This window comes from Amblyraja radiata, chromosome 7, assembly GCF_010909765.2.
Source record: "Amblyraja radiata isolate CabotCenter1 chromosome 7, sAmbRad1.1.pri, whole genome shotgun sequence".
Taxonomy (NCBI): domain Eukaryota; kingdom Metazoa; phylum Chordata; class Chondrichthyes; order Rajiformes; family Rajidae; genus Amblyraja; species Amblyraja radiata.
Window position 1 is genome coordinate 66,392,024 of NC_045962.1, and position 24,302 is coordinate 66,416,325.

Consider the following 24,302-nt stretch of genomic DNA (forward strand, 5'->3'; position numbering starts at 1 on the left):
GGTAGAGTCTTGGGAGGTTGTAGTTGATAGGAATATGGATGGAATTAAATGGTATTAGTTAGGATTAGTATCAATGCTTCATTGTCACCACAGACTCAGTGAATACCCTATTCCCATGCTGTATGGCTTATCGGCACCCTGTGAGGACTAAGTTGTTTTAAATTGTGGGATGCAAATTACAAAGGTTTCTGCAGAAATAGTGCGACTATTGAGTATGAGTTGGCTTCTTGCTATTTCTTGAATACAAGTGATGGCTTCGATATTGAAGCATTTACCAAAAGAGTTGAACACAAGTCAAGTTAAGTCAAGTTTATTCGTCACATACACATACGAGACGTGAAATGAAAAGTGGCAATGCTCTCAGATTGTGCAAAAAAAACAAACATCTACAAACAGAATGGAACAGAATCACATATTCACATATTACATATTTGTGGGAGGGAAGAAAAAGGGAAATAAACTGCAATTTTAAAAAGACACCACACAACAGTAAAATGGTACAGTAAAGTTAGTCCCTGAAGAGATCGGAGTTTAGAGCCCTAATGGCCTCTGGGAAGAAACTCCTTCTCATCCTCTCCGTTCTCACAGCATGGCAACGGAGGTGTTTGCCTGACCGTAGCAGCTGGAACAGTCCATTGCTGGGGTGGAAGGGGTCTCCCATGATCTTGTTGGCTTTGGAGTTGCATCTTCTGATGTATAGTTCCTGCAGGGGGGCGAGTGTCGTTCCCATAGTGCGTTTGCCCGAACGCACTACTTTCTGCAGAGCCTTCTTGTCCTGGGCAGAGCAATTCCCAAACCAAATTGTGATATTTCCGGACAAGATGCTTTCCACAGCCGCTGAGTAGAAGCACTGGAGGATCCTCAGAGACACTCTGAATTTCCTCAATTGCCTGAGGTGGTAAGGCGCTGCCTTGCCTTACTCACGAGTGCTGCAGCATGTGATGTCCATGTCATATCCTCAGAGATGTGGACTCCCAGGTATTTAAAACAGCTCACCCTATCCACAGTATCCCCATTTATCTTCAATGGTGTGTACGTCCTCGGATGATGTGCCCTCCTAAAGTCCACGATCAACTCCTTAGATTTTTTGACATTCAAGAGGAGGTTGTTGTCCAGACACCAGAGTGTGGCTGGTGTCCTGCTGCTCCATCTGTGACTCCATCTGCACCTACTTTTTGTGTCCTTCACCACCCTTCGCAGTCGGTAGGACTCTTCCTTGTAGACATACATATTTACGGATGCCAGGCAGCGGTGCGAGGATTCATGGCCACACGAACGGACCTGTCTACCCAGGGTTTTTGTTTCGGAAAGGTGCAAACAATTCGAAAGAAAACAATTAGATGTTCCAAATATGCCTTTGACTCAGGCTGAACACAGCCTAGCTAATGCGTGATAATGTTTAGCTTAGCTTAGTTTAGTTTAGTTTGCTTTAGTTTAGTTTAGAGATACAGCATAGAAACAGGCCCTTCGGCCCACCAAGTCTGCGCCAACCAACAAATCACCCATATACTAGTTCGATCCTACACACCAGGGACAATATACAGAGGTCAATTAACTACAATCTTGTATGTCTTTGGAATGTGGGAGGAAACCGGAGCACCCGGAGGAAAACCACACGGTCACATTGAGAATATGCAAACTACGTGCAGACAGCAGCAATGGTCAGGATCGAACCAGGTCCCTGTTGTTGTAGCTCAGCAACTCTACTCAACAGTGCCACCCTGTGATGTCCATGATGCTTCATTCTTAATCTTCTCAGTTAGAGACTTGAACAGTTATTAAAACACATTATTGGCATGAATAGTCTTAGAATGCAGATGTTTCATTTCTATCTTGACATATACTTTGACAAAATATTTATTCTCTGTCTGTTGCTCTCATAATGCAGGAAGAAGCAACAAAAAAGCCTGACAGGGTGACTTTGATCTCTAACTATATTTACTAGAGAGAGTGAGGCATTGTGGCTGATTCTATGGAGAACAGTGAAAAGACCCCATTTAAACCTTCATTTCCTAAAATGGTCTCCAGGACTGTTTAGATTAACATGTGACCTTTACAAAGTTGAAAATTAAAAAAAACTGCAGGTGCCAGAAGAGAAGACAAATAACGTTGAAAACATCAGGCAGCATCTATTTGAATAAAAATAGAGCTGGTATTTAGTTTGAAGATCATCCATTAGAATGGCACAGTAATGCAGCAACTACCTCACAGTGCCAGAGACCCAGGTTCAATTCTGACCGCACATATTTTCTTTGGGTGCTTTAGTTTTCTCCCCCATCCCACGTAGACTTGTGGGCTACTTGGCCTCTGTAAATTCCTCTTCGTGTGTGGGGATTGAATGATGGTCGGCGTGAACTCAGTGGGCTGAAGGCCCTGTTTCCATGGTGTATCTTTCAATGAAACCGAAAGAGAGAAAGGATGTTAGTTTTGAGTTGCAGAGAGGGTGGGGGAGGGGTGGACAGGACAGAGGGAATATCTCTCTCCCAGACTTATTCCCTTTTGCTTATTGTTTTCTTTCCCCGTTCTGACGAAGGGTGTTTGACCTTCAAAGTTATCTCTATTCTTATTCTACAGAAGCTGCCTGACCTGCTGACTGTTTACAAGCATTTGTTTTGTTTATAATCTCTTCGAAGGGCTCATTTTCTGTCTTTTTAATTGTCGCTGACAAATTTAGGGCCCAGAGCGTACCAGAATTTGTGTTTTATCTCAATTTTACCCATTAAGATCACTGAGTGTTTTTTCCACGCTAATGGAGAGATGTGACATCTTTATGTCCCATTAGATGTTAGCCTAAATGGTTTGAAGTTTCCAAATGGTTTTATGGCACCATTAAGGAATGCCTTGCGCTTCTATAAATCTTGGTGGAGTAATTAACTTAGAGATTTTATGACTTGATTACCTGGGAATTGCTATGGTTTGAACTTTCTACAAATTACATCCATTTCCCAGTATTCTTCAGTTTGTTTGCATTCTTCCATTTAATTCTGAGCACCATATCAGTCCAATTCCAGGCATTTATTAGAGCATTTTACTGGTGAAAATCGATTTTAGATTTGTTTAGAGATACAGCGCGGAATCAGGCCCTTTGACCCAATTGGGTCCGCGCCGTCCAGTGATCCCCGCACATTAACACTATCTTACACACACTAGGGGCAATTTTTACATTTACCAAGCCAATTTACCTACATACCTGTACGTCTTTGGTGTGTGGGAGGAAACTGAAGTTCTCGGAACAAACCCGTGCAGGTCACAGGGAGAATGTACAAACTCCGTACAGACAGCATCCATAGTTGGGATCGAACCTGGGTCTATGGCGCTGCAAGCGCTGTAAGGCAGCAACTCTACCACTGCTCCACCGTGCTGCCCTGTGTTTTCTTTTGTAATTTTTCAGCATCTATCTATCTATCTATCTATCTATCTATCTATCTATCTATCTATCTATCTATCTATCTATCTATCTATCTATCTATCTATCTATCTATCTATCTATCTATCTATCTATCTATCTATCTATCTCTAAAACTCTGATCTTGTTATCTTCCGGTATGAGCGTCTTTTCTCTTTGTGCAAAAATGGTACGCGATAGCGCTACGATTGTTTGCCAGCTCACTCACCGTTCTCCTGTGCTGGAAGTGCACCAAGTTTTGTTCCAATCATGGTATAATGTAAACAAGGTTTAAAAATCGTAAAAACCGTGCAAGTGCAGATCGATCTCCTCTCCTGCCAGTCAGCGCCGCATGAATTGGTCGCTTCTCCTGTCACTCCCCGGGACAGTCTGCCCCTTCCTGTGCCATTGTGTCTTTACTTGAGCTGAGGATGGCCGGCGGAGGTTTACAATCGGACACAATTTTTGGAGGGACTAGAAGCGGCCCAGCCCGGCATCGGAGATGTCGCCGATGTCGCCAAATGGAAAGCAAAGACTCTGATCACAGCGGAGGAGAATGGCTCACGACCATCACCCCCTGTAGTCCCCATCGCATTGCCAACACCAGCCCTTTCCCCTCTGGTCCCCCTCGCTGGCTCCTGCCCCCCTCCCCGTGATACTCCCCTCGCCCCCATGGCTCTTCCCCGTCTTTTCTCCGAACTCTCTCCCCCCATAACTCCCCCGCCCACACACCCTCAACCCCCCATAGCACCCCTGCCCACACACCCCCTCCCACACAACCCCTCTGCCCACACACCCTCCTCCTCCATGCCCCCCCCACAACCCCCCTGCCCGAACAACCCCATCCCCCAAACATCCCCCCTCCTGCCACAACCGCCCCCCCGCCCACACCCACCCTCCCCCCACACCCACCCTCCCCCCACAACCCCCCACCCGCCCACACACCCTTCCGCCCCCCACAACCCCCCACGCCCCCACACTCCTCCCCATGCCCCCACACCCTTCCTGCCCACATACACACCTCCCCTCCCACCCCACAACCCCCCTGCCACACACCCCACTTCCCACCCCCTCTCCCCCCCCCCCCCTCCCACACATAAAGATGAGGGGGAGGGAGTGCCGGGGGATGAGGGGAAATGGGCCGCGCCTGCACAGTTAGGGGCTATGAGTGAGTGGTGAAATATTGCGTTGGGGACCAGGCCTCCCATGTGACTGGAACCCAAATGGTCCCATTTAGTCTATTTGCTCCATAAAATCACAGAACCTGGGACCTAGGTGTACAGGGACATAAAGCTTAATAATTTGCCATAGAGACAAAAGGAATTGCAGATGCTGGAATCTTACGTTGAATAAAGGTGGACATGGACAGGCGATATTTTGTGTTGAGACCATTCTTCAGACTGATTGTAGTATGGAGGAGAATGCAAGCAAAGAAGTGGCAGTGGGACAAAGCATGGCAAATGATAGCTGGATTCAAGTGATGGGGATGTGTAGACACAGGCTAGAGTTGAAAAGGGAACAAATGGATGACAGACATGGACAAAAAGCAGACTAAAAGCAGACAAAGAAACAAAATTGTTTTTGAATGATTAAAAGATACAGCTCTTGGGCCTGCAAGTCCATGCCGAAAATTGACAAACCGTTCACATTAATTCTATGTTGTCCCGTGTTCTCATCCACTCCCAACATATTAGGGGAAATTTACAGAGGCCAATTAACCTACAATCCCACACAAATTTGGGATGTGGAAGGAAACCGGAGCACCCAGAGGAAACCACATTGTCACAATGAGAATGTGCAAGCTGTACTCAGTTAGCACCTGCGATCAGTTTCAAACCGAGGCCTCTGTTGCTGTGAGGCAGCAGCTCTACCAGCTGCACCACTGCAACGGCCAATGGTGTTAGACAACTATACAAGGTACATACCCTGCAACTGCTGGATACCTGTGACACCTGTCCCTATACCTCCTCCCTCACCTCCATCCAAGCTTTTCAGATAAGGAGAGAGGAAGAGTGAAATGTTAAGTCAGAGGGAGGAGTATAGGGAGAAGAGGATGGAGGGAAGGGGGCAGGATGATGGGAAAAATTGGTCTGCATCATTGTGAAGGGCACAGGAAAGAGACTCGGGGGAGAGGGGAGGGGGTTGTTAACTAAAATTGGAGAATTCTATGTTTTTACAGTTGGGTTGTAAGCTACCCAAGCTAAATATAAAGTGCTGCTTCTCCATTTGGCATGTGCCCTTACTCTGGCAATGGAGGAGACCAAGAACATAAATGTCAGTATGTCAATGGGAATGGGAGTTAAAATAGCTAGCAACTGGGAGATCTAGCGGGCCTGGGTAGACCGAGTGCAAGTCTTCGGTGAATCAGTCGCCTCGTCTATGCTTAGTCTCTGATATAATGGAGGCGTCATTGGGAGCACTGAATGCAGTAAGGTCACAAGGTCATGTGGTAGGAGCAAAATTAGTCAATTCAGCCCATCAAGTCTACTCTGCCATTAAATCATGGCAGATCTATGCCTCCCTCATAACCCCATTCTCTTCCCTTCTCCCCATAACCCTTGACACCCGTACTAATCAAGAATTTATCAATCTCTGCTTTAAAAATATCCATTGATGGTCTCCACTGCCTTCTGTGGCAAAGAATTCCACAAATTCACCACCCTCCGACTTCCTCCTGATCTCCTTCCTAAAGGAACGTTCTTTAATTCTGAGGCTATGACCTCCAGTCCTAGTCACTCCCACTAGTGGAAACATCCTCTCCACATCCACTCTAACCAAGCCTTTCACTATTTGGTACATTTCAATGAGGTCCCCCCTCATTCTTCTAAACTCTAGTGAGTACATGTCCAGTGCCATCAAATGCCATCATATTTTAACCGGCTCATTCCTGGTATCATTCTTGTGAAACTCCTCTGGACCCTGTCCAGGGCCAGCACATCCTTCCTCGGATATGGTGCCCAAAATTGCTCACAATAGAACAAAAACAAATGGGCAGACCTTGAGTAAGAGCCTCCCACAAGGAAATGCTACGCCCAAAAACTTCAAATTCCAGGGCGTGCATATTTCCGAATGTCTTTCCTGAACTCAGCACATTGATGCAATTATAAAGAAAGCACATCAGCGCCTCTACATCCTGAGAAGATTACGGAGATTCGGTATGTCAAAGAGGATTCTCTTGAACTTCTACAGGTGCACAGTAGAGAGCATATTGACTGGTTGCATCATGGCCTGGTTTGGCAACTTGAACGTTCAGGAGTGGAAAAGACTGCAAAAGGTTGTTAACACAGTCCAGTCCATTACCGGCTCTGACCTCCCCACCATCGAAGGGATCTATCGGAGTCACTGCCTTAAAAAGGCAGCCAACACCATCAGAGACCCATACCATCCTGGCCACACACTCATCTCACCACTGCCATCGGGAAGAAGGTACAAGAGCCTGAAAGCTGTAACATCCAGGTTCAGGAACAGCTTCTTCCCTACAGCCGTCAGGCTACTGAACACTACAATCTCATATAAGCTCTGAACTGTTATTGTTTATTTTTTAAGTATATATATGTATATACACTGTATATATACAGTGGCTTGTAAAAGTGTTCATACCCCTTGAAATTTTTCACATTTTGTCACGTTAAAACCACAAACGTAAATGTATTTCATTGGGATTTTATGTGATAGACCAACACAAAGTGGCGCATAATTGTGAAGTGGAAAGAAAATGATACATCGTTTTCAAATTTTTTTACAAATAAAAACCTGAAAAGTGTGGCGTGCAAAAGTATTCAGCCCCCCTGAGTCAATACTTTGTAGAACCACCTTTCGCTGCAATTACAGCTGCAAGTCTTTTGGGGTATGTCTCTACCAGCTTTGCACATCTAGAGACTGACATTTTTGCCAATTCTTCTTTGCAAAATAGCTCAAGCTCAGTCAGATTGAATGGAGAGCGTCTGTGAACAGCAATTTTCAAGTCTTGCCAGAGATTCTCAATTGGATTTAGGTCTGGACTTTGACTGGGCCATTCTAACACACCAATATGCTTTGATCTAAACCATTCCATTGTAGCTTTGACTGTATGTTTAGCGTCGTTGTCCTGCTGGAAGGTAAACCTCTGCCCCAGTTTCAAGTCTTTTGCAGACTCTAACAGGTTTTCTCCCAAGATTGCCCTGTATTTGGCTCCATCCATCTTCCCATCAACTCTGACCAGCTTCCCTGTCTCTGCTGAAGAAAAGCATCCCCACAGCATGATGCTGCCACCACCATGTTTCACAGTGGGGATGGTGTGTTCAGGGTGATGTGCAGTGTTAGTTTTCCGCCACACATAGCGTTTTGCATTTAGGCCAAAAACTTCAATTTTGGTCTCATCTGACCAAAGCACCTTCCTCCACATGTTTGCTGTGTCCCCCACATGGCTTGTGGCAAACTGCAAATGGGACTTCTTATGGCTTTTTTTCAACAATGGCTTTCTTCTTGCCACTCTTCCATAAAGGCCCGATTTGTGGAGTGCACGACTAATAGTTGTCCTGTGGACAGATTCTCCCACCTGAGCTGTGGATCTCTGCAGCTCCTCCAGAGTTACCATGGGCCTCTTTGCTGCTTCTCTGATCAATGCTCTCCTTGTCCGGCCTGTCAGTTTAGGTGGACGGCCATGTCTTGGTTGGTTTGCAGTTGTGCCATATTCTTTCCATTTTCGGATGATGGATTGAACAGTGCTCCATGAGATGTTCAAAGCTTGAGATATTTTTTTATAATCTGACCCTGCTTTAAACTTCTCCACAACCTTATCCCTGACCTGTCTGGTGTGTTCCTTGGGCTTCATGATGCTGTTTGTTCACTAATGTTCTCTAACAAACCTCTGAGGCCTTCACAGAACTGCTGTATTTATACTGAGATTAGATTACACACAAGTGGACTCTATTTACTAATTAGGTGACTTCTGAAGGCAATTGGTTGCACTGGATTTTATTTAGGGGTATCAGAGTAAAGGGGGCTGAATACTTTTGCACGCCACACTTTTCAGTTTTTTATTTGTAAATTTTATTTATTTTTTTCCTTCCACTTCACAATTATGCGCCACTTTGTGTTGGTCTATCACATAAAATCCCAATAAAATACATTTACGTTTGTGGTTGTAACGTGATAAAATGTGGAAAAGTTCAAGGGGTATGAATACTTTTGCAAGCCACTGTATATATATATACTAGACTAAGTGGGACCTGTTGGGTCCCGGCATCACACAGGAGGGCTGGTCATCCAACGCAATATTCCACCTCTCCACCAATTCTAATATTGGTGGCCAGTTTGGGGGGGGGGGGGGGGGGGCTGTCTGGAGCGCTAGTATGGGTGTTGTGGGCTGAAGGGACTGGTTTCCAGAGGGCTAGTATGCAAATTGTGCGCCAAATGGATTCTTGGGCTGGCGTCTCAGTCAATCAAGCCTGTTGTGCTCAACTTCAAGCCACCATTTGCAGTAAGTAATGCCTTTCAACTTCAAGCCATTCCACCCAAGCCACTCACGGCTGGTGGGCTGGTAGTTGACTCACGGCTAATCCTTGAAATTCTATTTCAAGCAGGGTATAAGGCCACCAAATTCAAGTGCAGTTTCTTACCACTTCTAGTAGGGTGCAAGGCCACCCAATTCAAGTGCAGTTTCATACCATTTGAAGTAGGGTGCAAAGCCACTAAAGACAGGGAGTCGTGACCTCTCCCTCCTCCATCTTGCAGAGACTGAGCCACACCCACATTTCCGGGTTTTATAACACCCCCAACCGGAAAAGGTGTGGCTTTCATGGAGTGATTGACAGGAGTGAGATTCTCAACATTGTTTTTAAAACTAATAACACTTTTATTTTTCATTGATGGGAAGAATTCTCTGCATCTGCTCAGCGGAGAGGGACTGAGTAAGATGGCCAAAAATCACAGCGTAAGTGGTAGCGTTTTATCTAAAATCAATATACAGTGCAAACAGGAAGTAAGTGCATTTACAGTAGTGCCTTTTAACTTCAAGCCAAAGCACCCAAGCCACCATTTGCAGTAAGTAATGCATTTCAACTTCATGCCACCATTTGCAGTAAGTGGTGCCTTTCAACTTCAAGCCAATGCACCCACGCCACCATTTGCAGTAAGTAGTGGCTTTCAACTTCAAACCACACCCAAGCCACCATTAGCAGTAAGAGGTGCCTTTCAACTTCAAGTCAAAGCAACCAAGCCACCATTAGCAGTAAATAGTGCCTTTCAACTTCAAGCCAATGCACCCAAGCCACCATTTGCAGCATGTAGTGCCTTTCAACTTCAAGCCAATGCACCCAAGCCACTATTTGCAGTAAGTAGTGCCTGTCAACCTCATGCCACCATTTGCAGTAAGTAGTGCCTTTCAACTTCAAACCACACCCAAGCCACACCCAAGCCATCATTAGCAGTAAGAGGTGCCTTTGAACTTCTAGTCAAATCTCCCAAGCCACCATTCGCAGTAATAGTGCTTTTCAACTTCAAGCCGAAGCTCCCAAGCCTCCATTTTCAGTAAGTAGTGCCTTTCAACTTCAAGTCAAAGCTCCCAAGCCACCATTTGCAGTAAGTAGTGCCTTTCAACTTCATGCCACCATTTGCAGTGTGGTGTCTATCAACTTCAAGCCACACCCAAGCCACACCCAAGCCACCATTTGCAGTAAGTAGTGCCTTTCAACTTCAAGCCACCATTTGCAGTAAGTAATGCCTTTCAACTTCAAGCCATTCCACCCAAGCCACCATTTGCAGTAAGTACTGCCTTTCAACTGCAAGCCAAAGCACCCAAGCCGCCATTTGCAGTAAGTAGTGCCTTTCAACTTCATACCGCCATTTGCAGTAAGTAGTGCCTTTCAACTTCAAGCCACAATTTGCGGTAAGTAGTGCCTTTCAACTTCAAGCCAATGCACCCACGCGCCCCATTTGCAGTAAGCAGTGCCTTTCAACTTCAAGCCACACCCAAGCCATCATTTGCAGGAAGTAGTGCCTTTCAACTTCAAGTCAAAGCTCCCAAGCCACCATTTGCAGTAATAGTGCCTTTCAACTTCAAGCCAAAGCAACCAATCCACCATTTGCAGTAAGTAGTGCCTTTCAACTTCATGCCACCATTTGCAGTACGTGGTGTCTTTCAACTTCAAGCCACACCCAAGCCACACCTATGCCAAGCCAACCAGGGGAGGGAAGGAGGGGGGGGGGGGGGGGGGGGGGTGCTTTCTGGAGCGCTAGTATGAACCATTTTAGAACCAATATACATTTTTTTGCAAGCTTTCGAACTAATAGAGACACTTTTTGCGAGCTTTAGAACCAATAGACATTTTTTTGCAAGCTTGAGAACCAATAGACATTTTTTTTGCAAGCTTTAGAACCAATAGTCATTTTTTTTGCAAGCTTTAGAACCAATAGACATTTTTTTTGCAAGCTTTAGAACCAATAGACATTTTTGTGCAAGCTTTAGAACCAATAGACATTTTTTTGCAAGCTTTAGAACCAATAGACATTTTTTTAAGCTTTAGAACCAGTAGACATTTTTTTGCAAGCTTTAGAACCAATAGACATTGTTTTGCAAGCTTTAAAAGCAATAGACATTGTTTTGCAAGCTTTAGAACCAATACACATTTTTTGCAAGCTTTAGAACCAATAGAGACACTTTTTGCAAGCTTTAGAACCAATAGAGACAATTTTTGCAAGCTTTAGAACCAATAGACATTTTTTGAAAGCTTTAGAACCAATAGACATTTTTTTGCAAGCTTTAGAACCAATAGAGACAATTTTTGCAAGCTTTAGAACCAATAGACATTTTTTGAAAGCTTTAGAACCAATAGACATTTTTTTGCCCGCTTTAGAACCAATAGACATTTTTTTGCAAGCTTTAGAACCAATAGACATTTTTTTGCAAGCTTTAGAACCAATAGACATTTTTTTGCAAGCTTTAGAACCAATAGACACTGTTTTGCAAGCTTTAGAACGAATAGACACATTCTGCAAGCATTTTAGAACCACTAAGGGCACTTACATTTGAGTGGACATGTGTTCAGTGTTATTTACAGCTCAGAGATACGTGACCCTCTGCCTTCCTCCATCTTGAAGAGACTGTGTGGCACACTACTTCCTGGTTTTATAGTCCCTCCCCCTGCCGCCAGTGGGGGCAGCAGAGAGAATGGGGAATTTTGTAAAAACATTAATATCTCTGTCATTTTTAATCGACGGGAAAAATCCTCGGCACACATGCGGCGGAGGGGGGCTCTGAGCAAGGTGGCCAAAATTGACAGCCATAGGTGGTGGCGTTCTCTCGGAAATCGCAGCACAGATGGCCAAAACCGGTCAAGAACAGACTTTTAGTAATATAGATATTTGAGTATGTGTATATATACTCACTGAACTCGTTTATCATATTATTTACAGTGTACTATGTTTACATATTCTGTTGTGCTGCAGCAAGTAAGAATTTAATTGTTCCATCTGGGACATATGACAATAAAACACTCTTGACTCTTGTCAACATGTGCAAAAGTAACTGGCTGGCAATCTCTTTGCGGAAATTAGCATATACTCCTGACTGTCCTAATCACACAGGCAATTATTTTCAAAGAGAATGAAGGCATAATGACTATCAACCTGTTGATAATAGTAGACTCTATCTACAATGGAGACTACGGCTGACCCCAACTATGTTTTTTATAAGATAGTCACAAAAAGCTGGAGTAACTCAGCATGTCAAGGCAGCATCTCTGGATAAAAGGAATAGGTGATGTTTCGGGTCATACCCTTCTGAGTTGCTCCAGGTTTTTCTGTCTATCTTTGGTGTGAACCCACATTTGCAGTTCCTTCCTACATATATGTGTTTTTTAAAGTCAAAGATACATGAATTCTTAATAACAAAGGAAGTGAATGTTAGTTGAAGGTCGGCAAGAATGTTGGACTGTGGTCGCAATCAGATCAATCATGATTTTAATGATTGGCAGAGCAGGTTCTTGTGTTTGCTCATTTCATCAATTTCCCCTCTATGTTCTAAAGCCTGTGGCCATTCACCTCCTGGTTTCTTATTTCCTAGTTACCAATGTGGATAAGAGGCCTTTAAACTCTTTTGATCCACGTGCCTTTGAACTTTATCCAAGCGTTCCAAGCCAATGTTCAAATCAATCTCTCTGACTTTGCTGGCATAAATTTAATCACTCAGTTTCCTTCTACTTTAACCTCAGCATGGGTCATGAAACTACAGAATTGGCTGTACAGCTATAATCAAGCCTTGCATCAATTCATTGATCTGGGTCTGGTCACGCTACACACCACGTCATGATCATGCTAACAACCATGACGTGGTCTTGCCTACTGTTGAAATCTTCAGCATTTGATAGACAAAGCTGTGGGCAGAGTCCCCCTTCTGTCAAAGCTGTCAAGTCTTTGTAATAGCCTTTAGATGTCTCTGCATTTACTTTTTTAAATGGATATCCCAAAATATTTCCCCCAGTACCCCAGGAGCTGTAACACTTGTCCCTACTACTTCTCCCTCATCCATCCAGGGATCACAGCGACCTTTCTAGGTGAGACGGAAGTCCTCATGCATCCCTCCAAACATCGTCTACTGCATTGTGTGGCCTACTATGCATTGGCGAGATCAAGCATAGACTAGATGACCATGTCATCTACAACAGGCATTGAAGAAATCTAATGGCATGTTGGCCTTCATTGCGAGAGGATTTGAGTTTAGGAACAAAGAGGTCCTACTGCAGTTGTACAGGGCCGTGGTGAGACCAAACCAGGCGTATTGTGCGCAATTTTGGTCTACTAATTTGAGGAGGGACATTCTTGCTGTTGAGGGAGTGCAGCATAGGTTCACCAGGCGGGACTCACATATGATGAAAGAATGGGTCGACTGGGCCTGTATTCGCCGGAATTTAGAAGGATGAGAGTGGATCTTATAGAAACTTATAAAATTCTTAACGGATTGCACAGGCTAGATACAGGAAAAATGTTCCCCATGTTGGAGGAGTCCAGAACCAGGGGTCTCAGTTTAGGAATAAGGGGTAGGCCATTTAGGACTGAGTTGAGGAAAAACTTTTTCACCCAGTGAGTTATGAATTTGTGGAATTCTCTGCCACAGAAGGCAGTGGAGGCCAATTCATTGGATGATTTGAAGAGAGCGTTAGATGTAGCTCTTAGGGCTAACAGAATCAAGGGAAATAGGGAAAAAGCAGGAACGGAGTACTGATTTTGGATGATCAGCAATAAGGTGCTGGCTCAAAAGGCCAAATGGCTTACTCCTGGACCTATTTTCTATGTTTCTATGTCACCAAATACTTGTCTGCTGTCCACCAAGGCATTCTGGATCTCCTGGTTGCTAAACATTTTAAGTTCCCTTCCCATACCCATGCTGAACTTCCTGTTTTTGGCCTCCTCAATTGCCAGAGCGAGGCCAAAATGCAAACTGTAGGACAGCTCCTTGTATTCACCTTGGGTAACTGACAACCCAATGCAATTGATATTGAAATCTCCAATTTCCGGGATGGCGGGACTGCCATATGAGGAAAGATTGGAAAGACTGGACTTGTATTCATTGGAATTTAGAAGGATGAGAGGGGTTCTTATGGAAACGTATACAATTATAAAAGGACTGGACAAGCTAGTTGCAGGAAAAATGTTTCCAATGATGGGAGAGTCCAGAACCAGGGGACACAGTCTAAGAATAAAGGGGAGGGCATTTAAAACTGAGATGAGAAAAAACCTTTTCACCCAGAGAGTTGGGATTTTTTTGGAATTCTCTGCCACAGAAGGCAGTAGAGGTCAATTCACTGGATGAATTTAAAAGAGAGTTAGAAAGAGCTCTAGGGGCCAGAAGAGTCAAGCGTTATGGGGAGAAGGCAGGCACGGATTACTGATAGTGGATGATCAGCAATGATCAAAATGAATGGCGGTGTAGGCTCGAAGGGCCAAATGGCCTCCCCCTGCACCTATTTTCTATGTTTTTATGTTTCTACGGTAAAATAATTTGCATTGCAAATTACACTTGAAGGTAAAGGAGCTTTCGTGAAGCACTTTAGTGGAGGTGAGATTAATCCTATAATATTGTTCGGTAACAAATACCAGAAATTTAACATTGGGATGCAGAAGGAGTGATGAATTATTTTCAAGGTGAAATAGTGTACTACTTGAAGGAGAATTAGAGGTTGTGTTGTTTCTAATTTATGTTGGCCTTATCCTGTTTACGTATAAAATAAGGCTCATGGAGTTTGCCAGGCTATGACAGTGCAGTTGCAGATGATAAACAGTGAAGATACTATATATCGGGGTGGAGGGAGGACGCGTTTAGAATGGACTCTAGTCAACCTGGTAATTTCTTCTGAGAAAGAATTGTGATGTTCTATCGTGTTGTTTAGTGCTGTTAAAACTGGAGTAATCTATGTAGGTATGTTACAAAACTTACCTTCAGCGACGTTGCAGTTCTGCCACTGGCCGTGTGCGCGACTTTGGCGCCTTTGGCGCCTTTGAGGCAGGGGGCGAGATTAAAATGCCGTTTTCTCCTGCCTGTCCGAGATATATTTTCTCGGGCTACTACCTAATGCTGAATAATCGTTCCGACTGCCGTTCTCGGAATTTTTTTTTTAAAACCTCGGGACAATTTCAATGCTGGACTAAAATAAAAAGCTACTTCTAACGCCGTCAACGCAGGCAACGGAATGGATCTCATGTACGGGACAAAACATAAGGTGAGTCATTTATTTTACATATAAACTTGCTTCTTAGTATTACTTTAATCAAAATTTCATCAGCTAAAATAGGATTGTGTATATATATGAGCTGGCAGTGTTTTTCCGGCCGATAAGGGGTTTAAATTCACCGCAACCCAACGTTCCAATCGATTGCGTTCCACAAAAACCCACACGCAAGATGATTAAAATGGCCATTAATTTACGGGAATTAAACACTAAATTCCTTCCATTTGGCCTATAAATTCATGACAAAGAGATTTAAATACATCGCTTATTGCATTGTGTGGTCTCCTTTCCACTGGCGAGATCAAGCATAGACTAGATGACCATGTCATCTACAACAGGCAATGAAGAAATCTAATGGCATGTTGGCCTTCATTGCGAGAGGATTTGAGTTTAGGAGCAAAGAGGTCCTACTGCAGTTGTACAGGGCCGTGGTGAGACCAAACCAGGCGTATTGTGTGCAGTTTTGGTCTCCTAATTTGAGGAGGGACATTCTTGCTATTGAGGGAGTGCAGCATTGGTTCACCAGGTTAATTCCCGGGACAGCGGGACTCACATATGATGAAAGAATTGGTCGACTGGGCCTGTATCCACCGGAATTTAGAAGGATGAGAAACATAAAATTCTTAAGGGATTGCACAGGCAAGATACAGGAAAAATGTTCCCCATGTTGGAGGAGTCCAGAACCAGGGGTCTCAGTTTACGAATAAGGGGTAGGCCGTTTAGGACTGAGATGAGGAAAAACCTTTTCACCCAGAGAGTTATGAATTTGTGGAATTCTCTGCCACAGAAGGCAGTGGAGGCCAATTCATTGGAAGTTTTGAAGAGCGAGTTAGATGTAGCTCTTAGGGCTAACAGAATCAAGGGATATGGGGAAAAATCAGGAACGGAGTACTGATTTTGGATGATCAGCAATAAGGTGCTGGCTCAGAAGGCCAAATGGCTTACTCCTGGACCTATTTTCTATGTTTCTATGTCACCAAATACTTGTCCGCTGTCCACCAAGGCATTCTGGATCTCCTGGTTGCTAAACATTTTAAGTTCCCTTCCCATACCCATGCTGAACTTCCTGTTTTTGGCCTCCTCAATTGCCAGAGCGAGGCCAAAATGCAAACTGGAGGACAGCTCCTTGTATTCACCTTGGGTAACTTACAACCCAACGCAATTGATATTGAATTCTCCAATTTCCGGGATGGCGGGACTGCCATATGAGGAAAGATTGGAAAGACTGGACTTGTATTCACTGGAATTTAGAAGGATGAGAGGATATCATATGGAAACGTATACAATTATAGAAGGACTGGAGAAGCTCGATGCAGGAAAAATGTTCCCAATGATGGGGGAGTCCAGAACCAGGGGCCACAGTCTAAGAATAAAGGGGAGGGCATTTAAAACTGAGATGAGAAAAAACCATTTTACCCAGAGAGTTGGGAATTTTTTGGAATTCTCTGCCACAGAAGGCAGTAGAGGTCAATTCACTGGATGAATTTAAAAGAGATTTAGAAAGAGCTAGCAGAGTCAAGCGTTATGGGGAGAAGGCAGGCACAGATTATTGATTGTGGATGATCAGCCATGATCACAATGAATGGCGGTGCAGGCTCGAAGGGCCAAATGGCCTCCCCCTGCACCTATTTTCTATGTTTTTATGTTTCTACGGTAATATAATTTGCATTGCAAATTACACTTGAAGGTAAAGGAGCTTTCGTGAAGCACTTCAGTGGAGGTGAGAATAATCCTATAATATTGTTCGGCAACAAATACCAGAAATTTAACATTGGGGGTTTAAATTCACCGCAACCGCAACGTTCCAATCGATTGCATTCCACAAAAACCCACTCACAAGATGATTAAAATGGCCATTAATATACGGGAATTAAACACTAAATTCCGTCCATTTGGCCTATAAATTCATGACAATGAGATTTAAAAATCATGTTATATTGTGAATTCTTGTGTGAATGTTATATGGATACTTAGGATATTTAAAAATGTTAACCTTTTCTTAAGAAATGGATAGATGTTTAGATCTGGTAATTGAATTTTGTAATAAGCTACAATTAGGTAACTAACTAATTATATGCTTTAATTTCAGGTCATCCAAGTAAGATTGTTCCAAATTTGTTTCCGAATGGTTCAATCTATAATAACTGAAAATTTCATTCAGTTCTCTTAATTTTTAATTCTTAATTTATGGGCTGTTGACTGTCCTCGATCTCAGCTTTTGAGAAGTCAATGGAAAAGCAATAGGGAACAAGATGCTAATTTCAGAGTATGAAAATGGCCATAACTTTTTTAATACTGAAGATATGAAAGTGAATTAGGTGTCAAATGAAACTTCTTTTTATGCTTTATCTGATGGGATAAATTGCAGACTTGATTTTTAAAATCTCAAAATGTTGTAACATTGCTAATCTATGGAAAATTGCGGAGCAGTTTTAAGAATTCGGGAAGTAAGTCCTCGATCACAGAATACCTACAGTCCAAACTGGTCATAGCTACAGTATATATGTGGTTAGTTCTGTAAATGTTCTGAGCTGTGGTGATCCCCTGCATATGGATGAGGGTGGGGGGGGGGGGGGAGGTGCGGGATAGCGGGGGGAGGTGTTATATCTCCCGAGGTTGCAGGGCAAAGTGCACAGGGAAGGGGTAGTTTGGATTGGAAAGGATTCATCTCCATCCAGGAATGTCATCTACTGTATCAGGTGTACCCGATGCGGTCTCCTGTACATCAGCAAGACTCATCGGCCGTTTCACCAAACACTTGAGCTTGGTCCTCCAAGGCTTGCTGGATCTTTATATATTTATATATTCACATATTATGTTGTGCTGCAGTGTAAGAATTTCATTGTCCCATCCAGTCCATATGACAATAAAACACTCTTGACTCTCTTGACTTGACTCTTGATCTCAAGGTTGCTAACCATTTTAACTCCCCATCCTATTTCCATGCTGACCTTACTGTCATAAAGTCATACAGTGTGGAAACTGTATCACGTTATGACTGTCCTGGGCCTCTTCAATTGTCAGAGTGAGGTCGCACGTAAACTAGAGTACCTCATATTCCAATTGGATAGCTTACAACACAACGGTATGAACATTTAATTCTCCAATGTTAGGTAACCTCTAACAACCCCCATCCCCTGCTCTGTGACCTATCTGGACTCGCACCTATTTCTCAGTTGCTACCTACATTCTTGCCTCTGACTTCACGATTCGCAACTCTTCAATTCTTTTGTTTCACATCTTCTGTATTTGCATCTCCGACATTTGTCCAACTATCAGTCTTTCTAAACCTCCTGTAACAGCTGATAATGGTTGGATCTCAGATACTGCCCTGTAGCAGGGCTCAGATTTTGATTTTTGATTTGATTTTGATTCAATTTATTGTCATTGTCTTCAAGTAAGAGACAACAAAATGCTATTTCCCATACAGTCATACGAATAAAAAAACAAACAAAAACTAAAACACAGAACACAACAGTCCACAACACAAACATCCCCACAGCGGCAGCAAAGTTCCCCACTGTGAGGGAAGGAACCAAAGTCCAGTCAACTTCCTCGCTGATGTTCCCCGATGTTCACCCGTGGTCGTGGCCTCCAGAGCCCTCTGCAGTCGCCGGTACGGGCGGCCCGATGTTCAGGCCCTCTTGCCAGGAACGATAGAACCCCGACGACGAACGGAGGAACATCCTCAGCGGCCTGGACCTCTGAATCGGCTACCTCCCACCGGAGTCCGCTGCTCCCAAAGTGCACAGGCCGAGCTGGCGGAGATTCAATGCTGGTGGCCCCCAGCAAAGGGTCCCAGGACTCCGCGATGTTGGTCAGCACCGCCCGCGTTGGGAGCTCCGTAAACCACAGCTCCGCGATGTTGATGTAGCAGGCCCAACACCCCGGAGCGCCAAACGGCGATCCCAGGTGAGATATCGCCCGCTCCGGGATGTATCCAGCTCTGCGCCACCGTTGCTGAAGCTCTGGTCCGGTCCTGGCAGGAAAGCTGCGCCAATCCTGTAAGTAGCCCACAAAGAGGGGGGCGAGGGATCGACTCGGATGATAATAATAATAATAATAGTAATAAACTTTATTTCGGACTCAAGTTCCAGACAAGGGGCAACATTACTTAAAAATGCATTGCATATTAAAAAATATCATAAAGTACATATAAAATCTTAGTATATCACTTATAAAAGCATCATAAATGCGGAGCGGGCGATGCCTTGCCTGGGTCGCCGCGCTGGAGTTCCGGTGAGCTGAGACGGCCGGGTAAAACATCGCGGAGCTGCGGGACTGTGGAGCGACCAGCTGCGGGCGGCAGCGCTGAACTTAACATCGGGAGCCTGGGATCTCCAGATGAGATCGCCAGTTGTGGAGCTCCAACCGGCGCGGCCTTGTTGGCTTCGGAAGCCGCGGCCTCCAGTGCGGAAGCGGCCGTTCCAGGTGTCCCATGCCGCTGGGAGGACTCTCCCGACGATGGAGCAACATCACCCGGCGAGAACGGCCAGGAGCATCGGGCCTCCATAGAGGCAACTGTGGAGGCCTCAATAGGCTCGACTATGGGTGAACTGGGGTTGGGGACTGGACTTTGTGCCTTCCCTCATGGTGGGAGCCATTGTGGGGGGATGATCTATGTGTTTAAGACTCTCATTGGTGTTATGTCTGTATTCTTTTTTTGTGTGCTGCAAAATGGCAAAAAGCATTTCACTTCACTACACCTGGGTGTATGTGAATGTGACTAATAAAACACCTTAGACCTTTGACCTTTAAATTATATATTAAAAAAAAACACAATACATGAATTAATATCCAGAATAAAAGAATGATCAATGTCCTACAACGAGACAACGATACCAGTGTCTCCACAACTGGGATTCGTAGTGTGTAGTGCTAAACGTTGTGTTTGACAAGGCCACAATAATTGCATTTTTAGAGTAATTTACTCTGCAAATGCATTTATACATATGATTTCTTAGGATAGCTTCTAAAGTACTGACTCCTGCAGCCACAAACATGTTACTAGCACTACACCATCTAGGTTTCCTTAGCAGTGTTCTCATGGCATCATTATATGACACCTTTAAGGGCCTGTCCCACGAGCATGCGACTGCATGCGGCAAGCGTGACCAAACCGGAAGCGGGGGCCGCGCGGAGGTCGAGTGATCCCCATACAGGGCCTGTCCCAACAGCATGCGAGTGCATGCAGCGAGCGCGACCAAACCGGAAGCGGGGGCCGCGCGGAGGTCGAGTGATCCCGTACGAGTAGACGTGAAGTTCGAGCGAAGTCCGCGGGAAGTTCGCGCTAGGCGTACGCCATCACGACGCTGTGTACGGCGTTGAGACGGTGCGTACGGCGTTGAGACAGTGCGTATGCCCGTCGATGCGGTGCGTATGGCCTCAATGCGGCTGCGGGCCGGCAGGCCGTTGCCATGCGTAATTTTTGAACAGTGTCAGTTTTTTGGAGCCCCGCGCGATGTCGGGACCAGCTCCGCACAACTCCATACGGCTCCGGCAATCGAAGTGGGACCGGTCCCGCAAGGTCGTATGGCTCAAGCGACCACGTTAGGTCACGCTTGCCGCATGCAGTCGCATGCTCGTGGGACAGGCCCTTTAGTCTCTGCAAACTTGTCTTTCCATAGTTCGACCACAGGTGCGCAGTATATAGTGGTGTGCAATATGCTCTAAATAGCGACACCTTCACCACATCTGCACACGCTCCAAACTTATGCAAGAGAATATTCGCCTGTACATACAGCATGCGGCGTTGCCTATAAATATCCTCATTATCTGTCATTTGTTCTGTAATAAAATGCTTTAGATATTTTACCTTATTACAGACACTAAGATCATTGTCAGACAATTTAAAATCAAGAAATTTTAGACATTTAACCTCTTTGGTTCTACAGATCATAACAGCACTCTTACAAGCATTATATTTAATTCATGTTCCACACCATACACAGAACATATAATAGTCGCATCCTCGCCAGGAAGTGATTAAAGGACGGTTTCCCCCTTACCCTACCTCCCTCCCCCACATAAAATACTAAAAAAAACATACTTTAAACATACTAAAAATTAAAAAGATAAAAAGACAAACAGACTGTAGCTTCAACAGAGGCAGCCATCAGCGGCGCCACCGATAAATGGCTCAAAACAACCATACTTATCCTTGGTATGGCACTGCTAATGGAATGGCTTCACACTGATTCCCAATCACATCTTTAGAAACAGGAAGAGAGGGCCAATTGGTTTACTCAGATTAGAAGATCATTCAACAAGATCACAAAATGCCCTAAACATTGTTCAGGTCTGAAACTTAAGTCTTGAAAACTGTATCTAGGTAGTTGGTGGGGGCCATAGATTTTCTTGGTTTCATGTGCAGTGTAGTAATTACTGTAAGGTAGGTTAATTGATGGTGGGGACTTCAAGAGGTAACTGTGAGGGATTATCAGCGTGGTGGTTCTCAATGAAGATGGTTGCCAATGCAGGGTCTTTGTCCTTGATATCTATATGTTAGGTTTCATCATTGTTTAGAATTGGGATTCTTATGGAGCCTTCTGCTCCTCTTTGTTGCTTAAATATCCACAATTATTCATGATTGGATGAGACATGATCCATCAATATCATGCAGGATCATGCAGCTTTGTTTGCAATTTGATATTTTTACAACATACAAAACTGAGTAATACCTGGGCCACTGCACCAAAAGTCATAGCGTCATAGAGTGATACAGTGTGGAAACAGGTCTTTTGGCCCAACTTGCCCACACCGGCCAACATCTCCCAGCTACACTAGTCCCACCAGCCAGCATTTGGTCCATATCCATCCAAACCTGTCCTATCCATGTACCTGGCTAGCTATTTCTTAATAGTTGGGATAATCCCTGCCTCAACTTCCTCCTCTGGCAGCTTGCTCCATACACCCACCACCCTTTACCCTTTGTGTGAAAACACCTGAACCAGCCATCTCATTCTTACCCCCTTCCGGGACACGCTGTCACGTGCTATTACTCTTAACTCTACTACATTTGTTTATCCATTATCATATGTTAATGGATTTTTATTTTCACTGTTAGAATTGTACTACATTCTCTCATCATTCTGCCGTTTTACACTCAGCATTGTGTTTATTATTGTATTTATTATTAATTTATTATACTGTTTAGAGTGTGAGTTTCATGTGAACAAGGAATTTCATTGCAACCTGGTGTATCTGACAATAAATTAATTTTATCGAACACAACCTTAGTTTCGAGTTTAAATAAACAACAGGGAAACAGGGTCTTTGGCCCATCAAGTCCATGCTGGGCATCAATCACCCGTGCACTTGTTCTATGTTATCCCTCCTTTGCATCTTACACACAAGGGGCAATTTCCAGAGATCAATTAACCTACAAAACTGCACATTCTTGGAACGTGGGAGGAAACTGGTACACCCAGAGAAAACGTACACTGTCGCAGGGAGAAGGTACAAACTCCACACAGACAGCACCTGTAGTCAGGTTCAAACACAGGTCTCTGGCGCTGTGAGGCAGCAGCACTACCGCTATGCCACTGTTCGACCCCTGATCTGATCAACTGAATCAAGGCTGAGTAACATCTGGAGTGGACTGATTCAAGCGTGACCCAACGTGATTATCAATACATTGCTAAAAAAAATCTCACTTGACAGTACTTTAGATAACCATATAACCATATAACAATTACAGCACGGAAACAGGCCATCTTGGCCCTTCTAGTTCGTGCCGAACACTTACTCTCACCTAGTCCCATCTACCTGCACTCAGACCATAACCCTCCATTCCTTTCCTGTCCATATATCTATCCAATTTATTTTTAAATGATAAAAACTAACCTGCCTCCACCACTTCCACTGGAAGCTCATTCCACACAGCTACCACTCTCTGAGTAAAGAAGTTCCCCCTCATGTTGCCCCTAAACTTTTGTCCCTTAATTCTCAAATCATGTCCTCTTGTATGAATCTTCCCTACTCTCAATGGAAAAAGCTTATCCATGTCAACTCTGTCTACCCCTCTCATCATTTTAAAGACCTCTATCAAGTCCCCCCTTAACCTTCTGTGCTCCAAAGAATAAAGACCTATCTTGTTCAACCTTTCTCTGTAACTTAGGTACTGAAACCCAGGCAACATTTTAGTAAACCTCCTCTGTACTCTCTCTATTTTGTTGACATCTTTCCTATAATTTGGCGACCAAAATTGTACACCATATTCCAGAATTGGGCTCACCAATGCCTTGTACAATTTTAACATTACACCTTCACTTTGGTGTTGATTTAGGGCAGATTGAAAACTGCTTAGGAGTCGTGAATTTTGAGGGCAAGCTTGGCCTGAGCTTTGTGGATGCCTTATTCCGTTTCCAACATACTGTTTGCATTTCATATTGGACCACGGATTAGTCACATCTGTTCAGAGTAACAGGTATGCTGGGCTATTGGGTTAGAATAAAGTTGTTCTGCAGAATGTGTAATGTGCCTCAAGGCTTTGCTGTACAGAACTGCTAGATCTGTTTTGAATATGTTTTACAAATTTACAAAACTCTTGCAAAGCCATAGTTTGAATTTGTGTGCAGATCCGGCAAACACACAAGATGAAGGATGTGATTATGCTAGAGATAGTGCAGAGGAGATTCTCCAGAATATTGCGTGGATTGGAGAACGTCAACTGTGGGGAGAGTTTGAATCAGTTGGGCTTGTTTTCCCTGGATTGAAGGAGCCTGTCAGATGACCTGATTGAAGTGTATAAGATTATGAGGTGCATAGACAGACAATAGACAATAGACAACAGACAATAGATGCAGGGGTAGGCCTTTGGCCATTCGAGCCAGCACCGCCATTCACTGTGATCATGGCTGATCATCCACAATCAGTAGCCCGTTCCTGCCTTCTCCCCAGAACTCTTGACTCCACTATCTTTAAGAGCTCTATCTAACTCTCTCTTGAAAGCACCCAGAGAAATGGACTCCACTGCCTTCAGGCAGAGAATTCCACAGATTCACAACTCTTTGGGTGAAAAAGTGTTTCCTCATCTCTGTTCTAAATGGCCTACCCTTTATTCTTAAACTATGGCCCCTGGTTGTGGACTCCCCCAACATCAGGAACATGTTTCTTCCCTCTAGCATGTCCAATCCCTTAATAATCTTATATATTACAAAAAGATCCCCTCTCATCCAATCAATCAATCAATCAATCAATCAATCAATCAA

General features: G+C 44.1%; 1 protein-coding gene across 5 annotated transcripts in view; it reads left to right on the forward strand.

The window, feature by feature from the left end:
* The window catches only part of kynu (kynureninase), a 253,690-nt gene that overhangs the window by 34,923 nt on the left and 194,465 nt on the right, over positions 1 to 24,302 (forward strand). Inside the window, exon 1 of one of the 5 annotated variants that reach the window (XM_033024702.1) lies at positions 23,421 to 23,518. The exons of the other annotated variants lie outside the window; for them this stretch is intronic. The gene's annotated coding sequence lies outside the window, so the exon portion shown is untranslated. Of the gene's footprint in view, positions 1 to 23,420; positions 23,519 to 24,302 lie in introns of those variants that run through there. 5 annotated transcript variants of the gene reach the window in all.